This window comes from Schistocerca piceifrons, chromosome 8 (genome assembly GCF_021461385.2).
Source record: "Schistocerca piceifrons isolate TAMUIC-IGC-003096 chromosome 8, iqSchPice1.1, whole genome shotgun sequence".
NCBI lineage: Eukaryota > Metazoa > Arthropoda > Insecta > Orthoptera > Acrididae > Schistocerca > Schistocerca piceifrons.
The window spans coordinates 315,546,892-315,559,540 of record NC_060145.1 but is presented as its reverse complement, the minus strand read 5'-3'; the positions used below and the strand labels follow the sequence as shown (position 1 = coordinate 315,559,540).

The following is a 12,649-nucleotide window of genomic DNA, read 5'->3' as shown; positions in this document are numbered from 1 at the left end:
CCAGCTCACCGGACCTCGACATAAGTCCGCCGGGCGGATTCGTGCCGGGGACCAGGCGCTCCTTCCCAATCCAGAAAGCCGTGCGTTAGACCGCTACTCAATGACGAAGTGTTACGCACTCACTGACGAACATTATGCTGCAAATAGTGATGTAACTTTCAGAAAACTGTCTGAAAAAGAAACTGAAAAGGTTCGAAAGTCGGTTCATGGAATAATGAATAACTATTGAAAAAAGTGGCTGGTTGCACTTTTACTCATTTGCAGTCAATTAACAATCACGAGCTCTAAAATATCCGTAATGGATAAGCTTAAAGAGCTCAAGCGGTATCAATTACTGTGACGTACATTAAAATCCTATTGATATGGCTCATCCATTTTCTTAAGCGCACTTAAAAAATGGTTCAAATGGCTCTAAGTACTATGTGACTTAACATGTGAGGTCATCAGTCCCCTAGACTTAGAACTACTTAAACCTAACTAACCTAAGGACATCACACACATACGTGCCCGAGGTAGAATTCGGACCTGCGACCGTAGCAGCAGCGCGGTTCCGGACTGAAGCGCCTAGAACCGCTCGGCCACAGCGGCTGGCTAAGCACACTTACTTTGGCTTGCTGTTCTTCACTGTTCAGCACACCTACACTCGTCTTTATGAAATTAGTTATAATCTTTCAACCGTCAACGTCCTGGCCGCCTATTATTCGGCAGACTGAGAACACAGATCTCCCGTACTTTGCTTTTTTGCAATACTCGCTATTTCTCAGTACGTCTCACGTACGGCTACAGCCGCCAGAAGGACGAAAGACTGGGTCTCCTACGGTAGTCCTTGTACCCCTTAAATAAGGAAGCGGAACCGTCGCCACTCATTTGGTGAGAAGTGCGCACCTGTGCCGCACTTCCGGGCTTTTGCACAGTTTGCATTCTGCAGGCCCTGGTGTAGGCGCTACAAAACGAGGAGCCACTGCGTAAAGAAAGAGGACGGAGAGTGTACTGCGGGTAGCCTGCGGGCGTTCGTGACGTGTGCGGTAGCCGCGCGCTGCCGGCTGCTGCCTCGTGCCTCAGCTGTCGAGCGCCGCACAATACGTGGCGAGCCTCTATAGCCGCGCCAAACGGCACGCATTGTCCGCAGAACAAGTGCCTCCACCACCACCACCACCACCAGTACTTTACTCTTCTGCGGAGCCGGGGCCGCGCGAAATGTTCCGCTTAAGCGCGCGCGCGCTTTCACCCGTTATCGCCTCGTGCCATCCCAAGTAAAGCGGTCCCGGCCACAAAACTGCACGCCACTTTTTCTTTGTTCTCGTCGTGGGTGCCTCAGAGCAGGTCGACGTCTCGAAATGCGACGCTACCGCCATATTTAGTCCAGTGTCAAGGAGGCAGAGCGAATGAGTGAAAGAAAGAGAAAGAGAGAGAGAGAGAGAGAGAGAGAGAGAGAGAGAGAGAGATAGGAGCCATTTCGAATGTGATTTAGTACCAACGGAGTATATTTACATCCATAGTTCGCAAGCCACCTTGTGGTGTGTGGCGGATGGTAACTCTGGCCTTTCCTGTTCCATTCACGAAAGGTGTGTGGGAGGAACAACTGTCGGTATGCCAGCGTATCAACCTTAATTTGGCTTTCCTCTCTTGATCACTTAGTGACATATGTGCGGAATGATTTGTGCTATAGAAATTTTAACAGTAAGACTTATATTAACACTACTTGAAATACAGAAATATGCAAGAATCGGAATGACGACTGTTTCGTAAGTCAGTTTTTTTCTTTTTTATGAGTCATATTCACTTAAGATTCCTCCAGTGAATCGCGGCCTGGCATCTCATTTCGTATTGTGCCGAGTCGAACACCACAACTATTTCCCATACGCTACGGATCTTGGTGAGCAGTGTGTTGGCCTGGTGCCACCAGAGGCACTTTGCTTTTTCTCATACCATTGAACTAGTAAGCATCTAACTAGTGCTACCACAAGAACGGCTTCCATCCTTTTGGCCAGAATGGGAGCACGTTGCAGTGCGTGCATTGCCGTTCGTCGTGCTCACGCACCCTTCTAAGAACAATGTCATGCCTTTTGTAATCGTGTGTAGCAATCAGCCGTGAAACTTAAGAAGTCAAGGAATACTTAATCTTACCTAGCATCAGTACATATAAATTCTTACTATATCTTTCACTAAATCATTCACAAACGTCTATAATTTCAGCCTTGTTTCATGCAATTTCGATTGTCGCATTCGTTTCTGCAGATGTGGGTGGTGTCGTAAAAGTACCCCTACGATCTACAGAAGTAAATATTTTTGGCTTTTCAATGGCAGAAGAAAATTTTTCTAAAATTCAGCTCTTAAACAGAATGGTCCGTACGTGTAACGTAGTTGTGTTAATATAACCTATTTATATTAACTTCCGTTTAGTCAGCTCTTCAGAGTTTTATATATATATTATATATATGAAAATGGTATCTGTTCTTTTGGACAAGCCCGGACCGGGACTCGAACCCGGGATCTCCTGCTTACATGGCAGACGCTCTATCCACCTGAGCCGCCGAGGATAGCGCGACTGCAGGGACTTATCTCTGGCACGCCTCCCGTGAGATCCACATTCCTAATTGATTGTCCCGCACTATTTTCATAGGGCCCTTGCCCATTATTCTCATTACTCCGAAAGAACAGATACCATCTTCATATGTTTAGTTAAGGCTCACCGGCCATTTGACCATCTTCTTCCGTGCGGATGCACAATCAGTGCCCGAACTCTTACGGGAATCGGCAAAAATCCGCGAGTAACGAGTATAATGGGCAAGGACACTATGAATATAGTGCGAGACAATCAGTTGGGAATGTGGGTCTCAGGGGAGGCGTGCCAGAGATAAGTCCCTGCAGTCACACTATCCTCTGTGTTCTCGGTGGCTCAGACGAATAGAGCGTCTGCCAGTAAGCAGGAGATATCGGGTTCGAGTCCCGAGCGGGGCACACATTTTCAACTGTCCCCGTTGACTTATATCAACGCCTGTATGCAGCTAGGGGTATTCATTTCATTGTAATTTCTTCAGAGTTTTATCTTTGGGTAAACTAGTTGATTACCCCAGCACTTCAAAGTATTTATTTTATAGCACAGATTACGTGATTGAGCTGCATTGAAATTTTGTTGTGTGTGAAAGACCTGTTGTGTAAGTTATTGCATAGGAATTTATTTAGACGTATGCATGGCTAGTTCCGTGTTCTGTGCGTATGTAGTGTTTTAGTTCTCTGATGATGGTAGTAATTGTAGATCAAGGGCGCTACAATTCTGCATGAGTACGGTCGGCAACCGCTCCATCAGGTTATTCTCCACATGGCAGCCCGGTACATGCTGACTGTTGTAAACAATATGTTATTTTTATAAGCAAAGTTACAGATATAATGCGAAATAATATGTCTTTCGAACTAATCACTGGAGTGATAAAAATCATGACATAGCTATACACACATACACAGATGGCAGTAGTATCGCGCACACAAGGTATAAAAGGGCAGTGCATTTGCGGAGCTCTCATTTGTACTCAGGCGATTCGTGTGAAAAGGTTTCCGACGTGATTACGGCCGCAAGTCGGGAATTAACAGACTCTCAACGCGAAATGGTAGTTGGAGCTAGACGCATCGGACACTCCAGTTCAGAAATCGTTAGGAATTTTAATATTTAGAGATCCACAGAGCCAAGTGTGCCCCGAGAATGCCAAATTTCAGGTATTACTTCTCACCACGGACAACGCAGTGGCCGACGGCCTTCAAGTAACCACCGAGAACAGCTGCCGTTGCGCAGAGTTATCAGTGTTAACAGACAATCAACACCGCGTAAAATGACCGAAGAAATTAATGTGGGACGTATGACAATCGTATCCCTTAGGACAGTGCAGCGAAATTTGGCGTTAAGGCCAGCAGACGACCGACGCGAGTGCCTTTGCTAAATGGCGACTTCGCATGCAGAGCCTCTCCTGGGCTCGTGACAACATAGGTTGGACCCTAAACGACTGGAAAACCGTTCTCTCCTCACGTGAATCCCGATTTCAGTTGGAGAAAGCTGATGGTAGGGTTCGAGTGTGGCGCAGACCGGACGAAGCCTTGGACCCATGTCGTCAACAAGGCAATATGAAATCTGATGATGGATTCATGACGGTGTGGGCTGTGTTTACGTGGAATGGACTGGGTCCTCTGTTCCAACTGAACCGATCATTGACAGGAAATGGTCATGTTCGGCTATTTGGAGACCATTTGCAGCAAACAACGATGGAATTTTTATGGATGACAATGCGCCAGCCGAGCCAGGTGGCGCAGTGGTTAGCACACTGGACTCGCATTCGGAAGGACGACGGTTCAATCCCGCGTCCGGCCATCCTGATTTGGGTTTTTCGTGATTTCCCTAAATCGCTCCAGGCAAATGCGGGGTGGTTCCTCTGAAAGGGCGCGGCCTACTTCCCTCCCCGTCCTTCCATAATCCGACGAGACCGATGACCTCGCTGTCTGGCCTCCTCCCCCAAAACAACCCAACAATGCGCCATACCACCGGAACGCAACTGATCGCGGTTGGTTTTAAGAACATTCTAGAAAATTCGAGCGAATTATTTGGCCACCAAGAGCACCAGATATGAATGCTAGTGAACATGTATGGGACATAATCGAGATGTCAGTTCGTGCACTAAATACTGCACCGGCAACACTTTCACTATTATGGATCTCTATAGAGACAGCATGGCTCAATATTTCTGCTGGGGAAAAGAAGTTATGCCATGACTTCTGTCACCTCAGTGTAGATGTGAGTTGTTTTTCTTTCCTTTCCATACATGCGTAAATAATGTGTAATAGTTTCGTTTAATTAATTTGTTTGATGTAGTTCGCTTTTTTTTTAGTATTGCTTTATTTGAATGAGGATAGGCATATAATTACTTGCATTTTAAGAAAATTTAAAAACTGGAATAATGTTCTCCTAGAGATTCCGCCAAGACCTCGAGTACCGTGTTGTCCTGCATTAGCTCAACTAAACATCGCAACCGACAACATAAGCATAAACATGAAATAGCTCCATCGTCGGTACACATACCCTGAATATATTCTTGATGAAATATCGTATCTGTCTCTGTAGATATCGAGCTACTCCTGAATGAACTAAAATTAGCCTACATATGATATCATTAGCTGTATATTAGCTTAGTTTTTAAGTGATTATGGGTTGTCATATTGGGTGTGATTTGTTAAAAAGGAAAATTTGGTAAAGAATTATTAAGAATTTATATAAAATGTTTTTAGGAATTTTCTAAAATGATATAAAAAGGTTCATGTATAAATTACGTTTTATGTATGTGGCACATCTTATTACAGCAGACGCAGAATATTGACTCGGCTATATGTTGTGATGATAATTTATGCAAATGTAATCAATTCGAGTAATAAATGCACGCCCTAACCTGATGTGACAGGATTGTATCGATTTGTACTGCCACTATACCCAATATGCATAACATTGTACACATACTTTTGAGGCATGTTTACAAAGACAGTGACGAAAAAGTAGTGCAAATCGGACTAATACAACACACAAAATTATAAATTTCTGCTTACTTTTTAAACACACTTCGTGCTGCAAGAATTGTTCAGTTTCAATGTAGTACTTCAAAGAAAACTTCTACCTCTTGGTAGAAACACAAAGTAAGAACAGGCCTTAAATTGTACAGACTGATTGCATTATATGGGGTTCGTTTCACGAATAGCAATAGAGGAACATACATTCACATGAACAGGCATTCGGTTCTATGTTTGCAGTATAATCCTGACTTCCGTTCTTGTGTTAATAATATTTACTCTATGATGTGTTTCGGAAGAAGCTATGGTTTTTTGTATTCCTTATGATCTTAATGCATTTGTCTAAAAATGAACGCAGCCGAGACGTATCTGTACACGGCGTCGCCACAGATTTAAAGCGCGCGCCGTGGCAGGGCCGGTATTATGTCGTGAAACAGCCTGTAGAAGCGCCCTGTGACGTAGCTGGGTTGGCAGAGTGGGGACTCGCTCGCTCACTCTTCAGTTTACCGACAGACTATACCTCATCTCATGTATTTATATATCACTAAGAATGTTTACGCTGTGATCTGTCAGTCGAATAGTTATGATGAATGTGAGCACTTGTAATCGGAACAATAATGTGTTTGTACATAGCTGTTACTTTAAATCTGAGCAGCCAACTTCTGGAGTTGCTCACGATACCAACGTGGACATACGTTGTGTATCACCACTTACTGTACTGATGGAGAAGATTGTGAAATGAATTACACACAGGTATTTTGCTGTTCCATGTGTTAGACATTTTGGACATGGTTGTGTTAGCTGCTATGTTAGCAGCTGTATCTTAGCATTTTCAGCCCCATCTTTTGCATTTTGAAGATAGCAGCAAGTATTGCCGAAACTGGTCATCTGTATGAATAAATGAGTTTAGCGATCTTGACAATTGACAATTTATTCAGTGTCCATAATACTACTGGGCAACGGCGTTGCCGCAATGGATACACCGGTTTCCGTGAGATCACGGAAGTTTAGCGCTGTCATTTTTCGGGGTGTACTAAGCCTCGTGATGCCAATTGAGGAGGTACTCGACCGAATAGTAGCGGCTTCGGTCAAGAATATCGGGAGAGCGGTGTGCTGACCCGACGCCCCTCCTATCCGCATCCTCCACTGAAGATGACACGGCGGTCGGTAGGTCCCGGTAGGCCACTCGTGGCCTGAAGACTGAGTGAGTGCATAATACTACTGATCGCCCCACCCCCCACCCACACCATCGCTGATAATGTCAGAATTGTATAAAAACAATTTGAGATTTTGGTTGCGTTTCTTACGTTTAATGTGAAGCTGCCGGCACAGCATTCTTGTCGAACGGTTTTTAGATATTTCGCATATTCTCAATCATGTCGTTTTGGATACACGATTGTTTTTTTCCCTTCTGCATTTATCAGTTCAGTGTCAGGTTTTGACAAAACTGTTCTCCACATGGAATATATTGCCCCGCACTGCCTGGATATGGTAAATCTCATTGCCCGGCTCTGAGGTTCTTACGAAATGAGCACCAATATTGCGGGGAGCTCCCCTTGGTGAGACGTGCTTCCCAATCGGGATCGCGAGCGCCCCCTCTACGGAATACAGAGCATGGCGCGTGGCAGGAAGTGGAAGCAGGCGGATTACCCGGCAGACGCTGCGGGGGGCGGGGGCGTGTCGGCACATCAAAGGCGGAGTAGACTGCCTCCCCACTGCGGTTCCAGCTCCAGCTTCAGCTACAGAGAAAGTTGATTCACGGCGAGCGGCCCGCTGGTCAATGAAAGCGCCGCGGCCCCGTTACGCGGCATACGTCAGCCTCTGCGCGAACCTGCTGCCCAGCTGACCATTATGTCTTCTACACAATTCACAAGCCTCAGCCAGCTCAAGGGGGTAGAGGCGCACTGCCTTAATGGCCCGGCAGGAAAGTAGATTGGCTAAACCGTGGAAAAAGAAAGAGGGCAAATTCTGTATCTATACACATACTCGCACCCCAATGTACAGTGCATGACGGAGGATTCAACGTACAAATACACCTCCAGAAAAAAAAATAGTACTCCTGGAAAGACTACACTGATTTTGATCTGATGACGGCTTATGCCACAGCTGATTGCGCAGTGGCGTAGCTACCTGAGGGCCATCTGTGTCCTTCTTTTAATAGGGAATGCTCACAGCTAGAAGGCTCAATGTGGTGTGAACGTGTGAAGGAAGTAGGCAACCATGCCACAGAGACGCACTCGTGCTTGCTACAGCCATCTCAGCGTGCTTGAAAGGGATCAGATTGTTGCTTTCCGAGTGGCGGGTTAGTCCTTTCGAAGCATCGACACATAACTTGGACGTACTGCTCCAGTTCTTCAGCGATGCTGGTATCAGTGATCACGCGAACATTCTCACACCCGTAGACGAGATTCTGGACGTCCACGCAGTACACAAGCCCACTAGGATCGTCGTATTGTAAGAGCAGCAGTGGCAGATCATACAGATACCACACACCAGATAAAAGGCTTGTGAGCCCAGACGTCTCAATATGAAGCAAGTAGGAGGCTTGTTGACTCGTCTGGATTACAGGCACGCACACCTCTAGCCCGTCTTCCACTGCCATACACAACTCTAGCCCGTCTTCCTCTCAAGCCACAGTATCGGCGTGCACTGGTCGATGGTACCGTCAGAGGAACACTTGTAATGGCGCGCGGTGGTCTTCAGCGATGAAAGCAGATTATGCCTGCACGAAAGTGATGGTCGTTTGTGCGTGCAACGTAGACCTGGTGAACGCCATCTTGGAGAGTGCGTTCGTCCAAGACACACTGACCCCACCCCAGACATTACGGTCTTTGGTGCGACAAGCTATAACTCTTGAAACTTCCAGGCAGATTAAAACTGTGTGCCGGACCGAGACTCGAACTCGGGACCTTTGCCTTTCGCGGGCAAATGCTCTACCAACTGAGCCACCCAAGCACGACTCACGCCCAGTCCTCACAGCTTTACTTCTGCCAGTATCTCGCTTCCTACCTTCCAAACTTATCAGAAGCTCTCCTGCGAACTTAGCAGATCTAGCACTCCTGAAAGAAAGGATATTGCGGAGACATGGCTTAGCCACAGCCTGGGGGATGTTTCCAGAATGAGATTTTCACTCTGCAGCGGAGTGTGCGCTGATATGAAACTTCCTGGCAGATTAAAACTGTGTGCCGGACCGAGACTCGGGGACCTTTGCCTTTCGCGGGCAAGTGCTCTACCAACACAGTTTTAATCTGCCAGGAAGTTTCATAACAGCGCACACTCCGCTGCACAGTGAAAATCTCATTCTGGAAGCTATATCTCTTGTTCATCTTTGGTGTTTCTGGAAGGGACGTTAACCGGCGCTCGGTACGTGAGGAATGTTGCTAGACCAGTCGTTCTTTTGTCGGTCTCGCAATAGAATGGAGACGTGTTGTTCCAAGAGGATAATGCTTGCCCACACGCTGCCCGTGTAACTCAACGTGCTCTCCAAGACGTGCAACAACGTCCCTGGCCAGTACTATCTCCGGACTTATCTGCAGCTCAGCACGTGTGGGATATGATGGCACGAGAAAAGACACATGCTATTCGTCAACCACCTCTTACAGAATTAGACCTAATGAGGTGTGGCAGAAGGCTCTTTTCGTACCTCTAATTCAGCACTCCTGTTCCACTCGCGAATAGCTGTCAGAGGTAATATGCTGTTGCCTTCCTCTGACTTTTGAACTAACTTTTAGCGGACCTACAGTTTAACGCCGTTTTCGAACGACGATTAAATGTGGCATTTTTCACATGTAGGTCCCTATCACCTAAATTGTATCACCTAAATTAAGAAAGTATCAGGACTAGAACAGTCTGTAGCCTGTAAGACAACTTAGTTCCCATCACTGTGACACAGAAACGAAAGTATCAGCTTATATGTCACCAGACAGAATCAACGCAACTTACGATATGCACATGAAACGTAGACAACAGTGCTGAGATACATCCTTACGTGTCACAGTTCAGAGATCCTGCCAAACTCAGCCCGCTTTGTTCCCGCACGAGGTCAACAGCGCTGCAGACAACGGTGCTCAACTAGATGCCGTGTTCCTTGCCTTCAGAAAGCACTTGACACTGTAACGGAACCTATTAAAGGCTTTACTTTACCGAAGTATGCGATACCCTCCAAATTCAACCAGTTTAATGAGTATGTATGATTATAGAAAAGTTATTGTGTATGTCAACAATGATTGCATAACATGTCTCCATAAACAGTCAACCCATTAAATTATACTGAACAACTGACCCACACAAAAGTTAATATCACTTGATCACTGATGCAGCAAATGTCATCGTGTAAAAACACTAAGTTCATCTTAAATAATTAATATGAAGTACGAAAAATAGTGGCCAACTCACATATATTGGACCTCCTTAAATAAAAATCACCCAGTGAAACCTATGTGTTCACTAGGACCGTTTTCACTCAGTATTCACGTCAACACTCCTATTTTAGACGAAAACCAATGTAATTCTTAATAATTCATGTTATTTACTTATTTATGCAAATTAGAGAAGTCAATTGACAAACTTCTAAAAAACGGCCTTTTTGTAACAAAGAATTATTCTGTCAAGTCAACAAATGTGTTTGTCATTTTAATAACCTGTTAAATTATGTCACTCGATATAAATTAATAACTTTTCTGCACAAATTACGATAACAGATGTACTTGTGACTTATAAACTATATCTCCGTTTAGTAGTTCTTTGACAAGGTTATAAATACAAACAGCATGAAGGGTTGGGGGCGCAGTCAGAATGCCACTTTGGTAAAGTGTGTATGTGTGTTATTGCTCGAGGTGGATAAACAATGCAAAGAACATGTGAAAGAAGTACTACTTTGTGTTGCCGGCCGCGGTGGTATAGCGGTTCAGGCGCTCAGTCCGGAACCGCGCGACTGCTACGGTCGCAGGTTCGAATCCTGCCTCGGGCATGGATGTGTGTGATGTCCTTAGGTTAGTTAGGTTTAAGTACTTCCAAGTTCTAGGGGACTGATGACCACAGATGTTAAGTCCCATAGTGCTCAGAGCCATTTTTGAGCTACTTTGTGTTGTGTCATTGTATTTGGCGGACAGTGGAATTAAGATGGCCACCAGAGTAATAAATATTTGAAGTTTAAATATTGTTGGTTTCGCTCGTTATTTATCATCAAAAGCACACCAAAAACACGGGACCTCATCTTTTTAACCCTAGACAACCAGATTTAGAGCCAGCATCAACATCGAGACACAGCAGCGATCCAGCAAGCAGCAGCGATTACCACAATGCATTTTAATGGCGCCAACCTAACATCAAGTGCTAACAAGCTCCGTAACTGGGAGTGAAATAGTGCGATTATAGCAATATCTGCGACCAGGCGACCATTACAACACCTTTCCGCACTGTCGTTTAGTGAAAAAATGCCATCTGTTCGAGAATCGGACGAGATTTGCGACTGGATTCAAGACTTCCTTGCTGAAAGAACTCAACACGTCGCTCTTGGCGGAACAAAATCGACAGTTGTAAAGGTAATTTCCGGAGTGCCCTAAGGAAGTGTTAAAGAACCGTTACTGTTTACAATGTATACAAATGATCTAATAGAAAGCGTCGCAAACTTTTTTAAGAGTGTTAGCAGATAATGCAGTGCTCTATAAGAAAGTAGCTACGCCGGAAGACAGTATATATTTGGAGAACGACCTGAAGAGGACTGATGAATGACGCAGGCTCTGGTGGTTAACCCTGAATGTAAATAAGCGTAACATATTGGGCATACAGAGGAAAAGAAATCCACTACTGTAGAACTACAGTATTAACGACAAATTTCTGGAAACAGTATCCATCGTAAAATATCTAGAATAACGGTCCAGAGCAATCTTAAGTGAAATGATCACATAAACCAACTAGCAGCAAAAGCGGATATCAGGCTGAGATTCTTAGGAAGAATTTTGACAAAATGTAACTGATCCACGAAGAAAATGGCTTACAATGAATCGAATGGGATGGTTCCTATGACCGATTCTTTGGTATTGTTCATTAGTCTGGGACCATTACGACGGAGGACTGATAGAAGAGATCCAACGAAGAGCGGCACGTTTCGTCACGGATTCGTTCAGTCGGCGCGGAGGCGTTATAGAGACAGTCAACAAACTCCAGTTGGAGACGTTACAAGAGAGGCGTTATGCATCACGTAGAGGTTTACTATTCAAACTTCGAGAGGGCACTTTCCGGGAAGAGTCGGACAACGTATTACTTCCTCCCACATAAAAAAAATGATTCAGATGCCTCTGAGCACTATGGGACTTACCTGCTGAGGTCATCAGTCCCCTATAACTTAGAACTACTTAAACCTAACTAACCTACGGATATCACACACATCCATGCCCGAGGCAGGATTCGAACCTGCGACCGTAGCGGTCGCGCGGTTCCAGAGTGTAGCGCGTAGAAGCGCTCGGCCACTCCGGCCGGCCCTCCCACATACACCTCACGGAATGACTACGACGAGAAATTAGAACAAATACAAAGGCTTATCGACAATCATTCCTCCCACGCGGCACTCGTGAATTGAACAGCGAAAGGAGAGGTACCAGAAGTGCTCTCCGCCACACAGTGTTAGGTGGCTTGCGGAAAATGATGTAGATTCAGAGGAATATCGCTTCTAATGCGAACAGCTGTGTTTTTATCTCCAGCAGAAACTCGTGTACTATATGTCACATAGTACCTAGGGCACAAAAGTAACGCTCTAAACTCGCTTTCGGGAGGAGGGCGGTTCAATTCCCCGTACTTCCATACAGATTTAGATATTTCGTTGATTCCATAAATCGCATGGCAAATGACGGGATGGGTTCTTTGAAAAGTACACGACTGATTTCCTTTTCCCAATCAGAGTAGTCCGCAGCTCGTGGTCGTGCGGTAGCGTTCTCGCTTCCCGCGCCCGGGTTCCCGGGTTCGATTCCCGGCGGGGTCAGGGATTTTCTGTGCCTCGTGATGACTGGGTGTTGTGTGATGTCCTTAGGTTAGTTAGGGTTAAGTAGTTCTAAGTTATAGGGGACTGATGACCATAGATGTTAAGTCCCATAGTGCTCAGAACCAT

The 12,649-nt window shown here is 45.4% G+C and overlaps 1 protein-coding gene and 1 non-coding gene across 2 annotated transcripts in view; both read right to left on the bottom strand.

Annotated features, from left to right (window-relative positions):
• Positions 1-12,649, bottom strand: part of LOC124711624 (probable serine/threonine-protein kinase nek3) — a 357,746-nt gene that overhangs the window by 292,989 nt on the left and 52,108 nt on the right. The window lies entirely within an intron of this gene.
• On the bottom strand, positions 8,426-8,500 carry Trnas-cga. Its single transcript has one exon. It is a non-coding gene; the product is annotated as a tRNA-Ser (tRNA).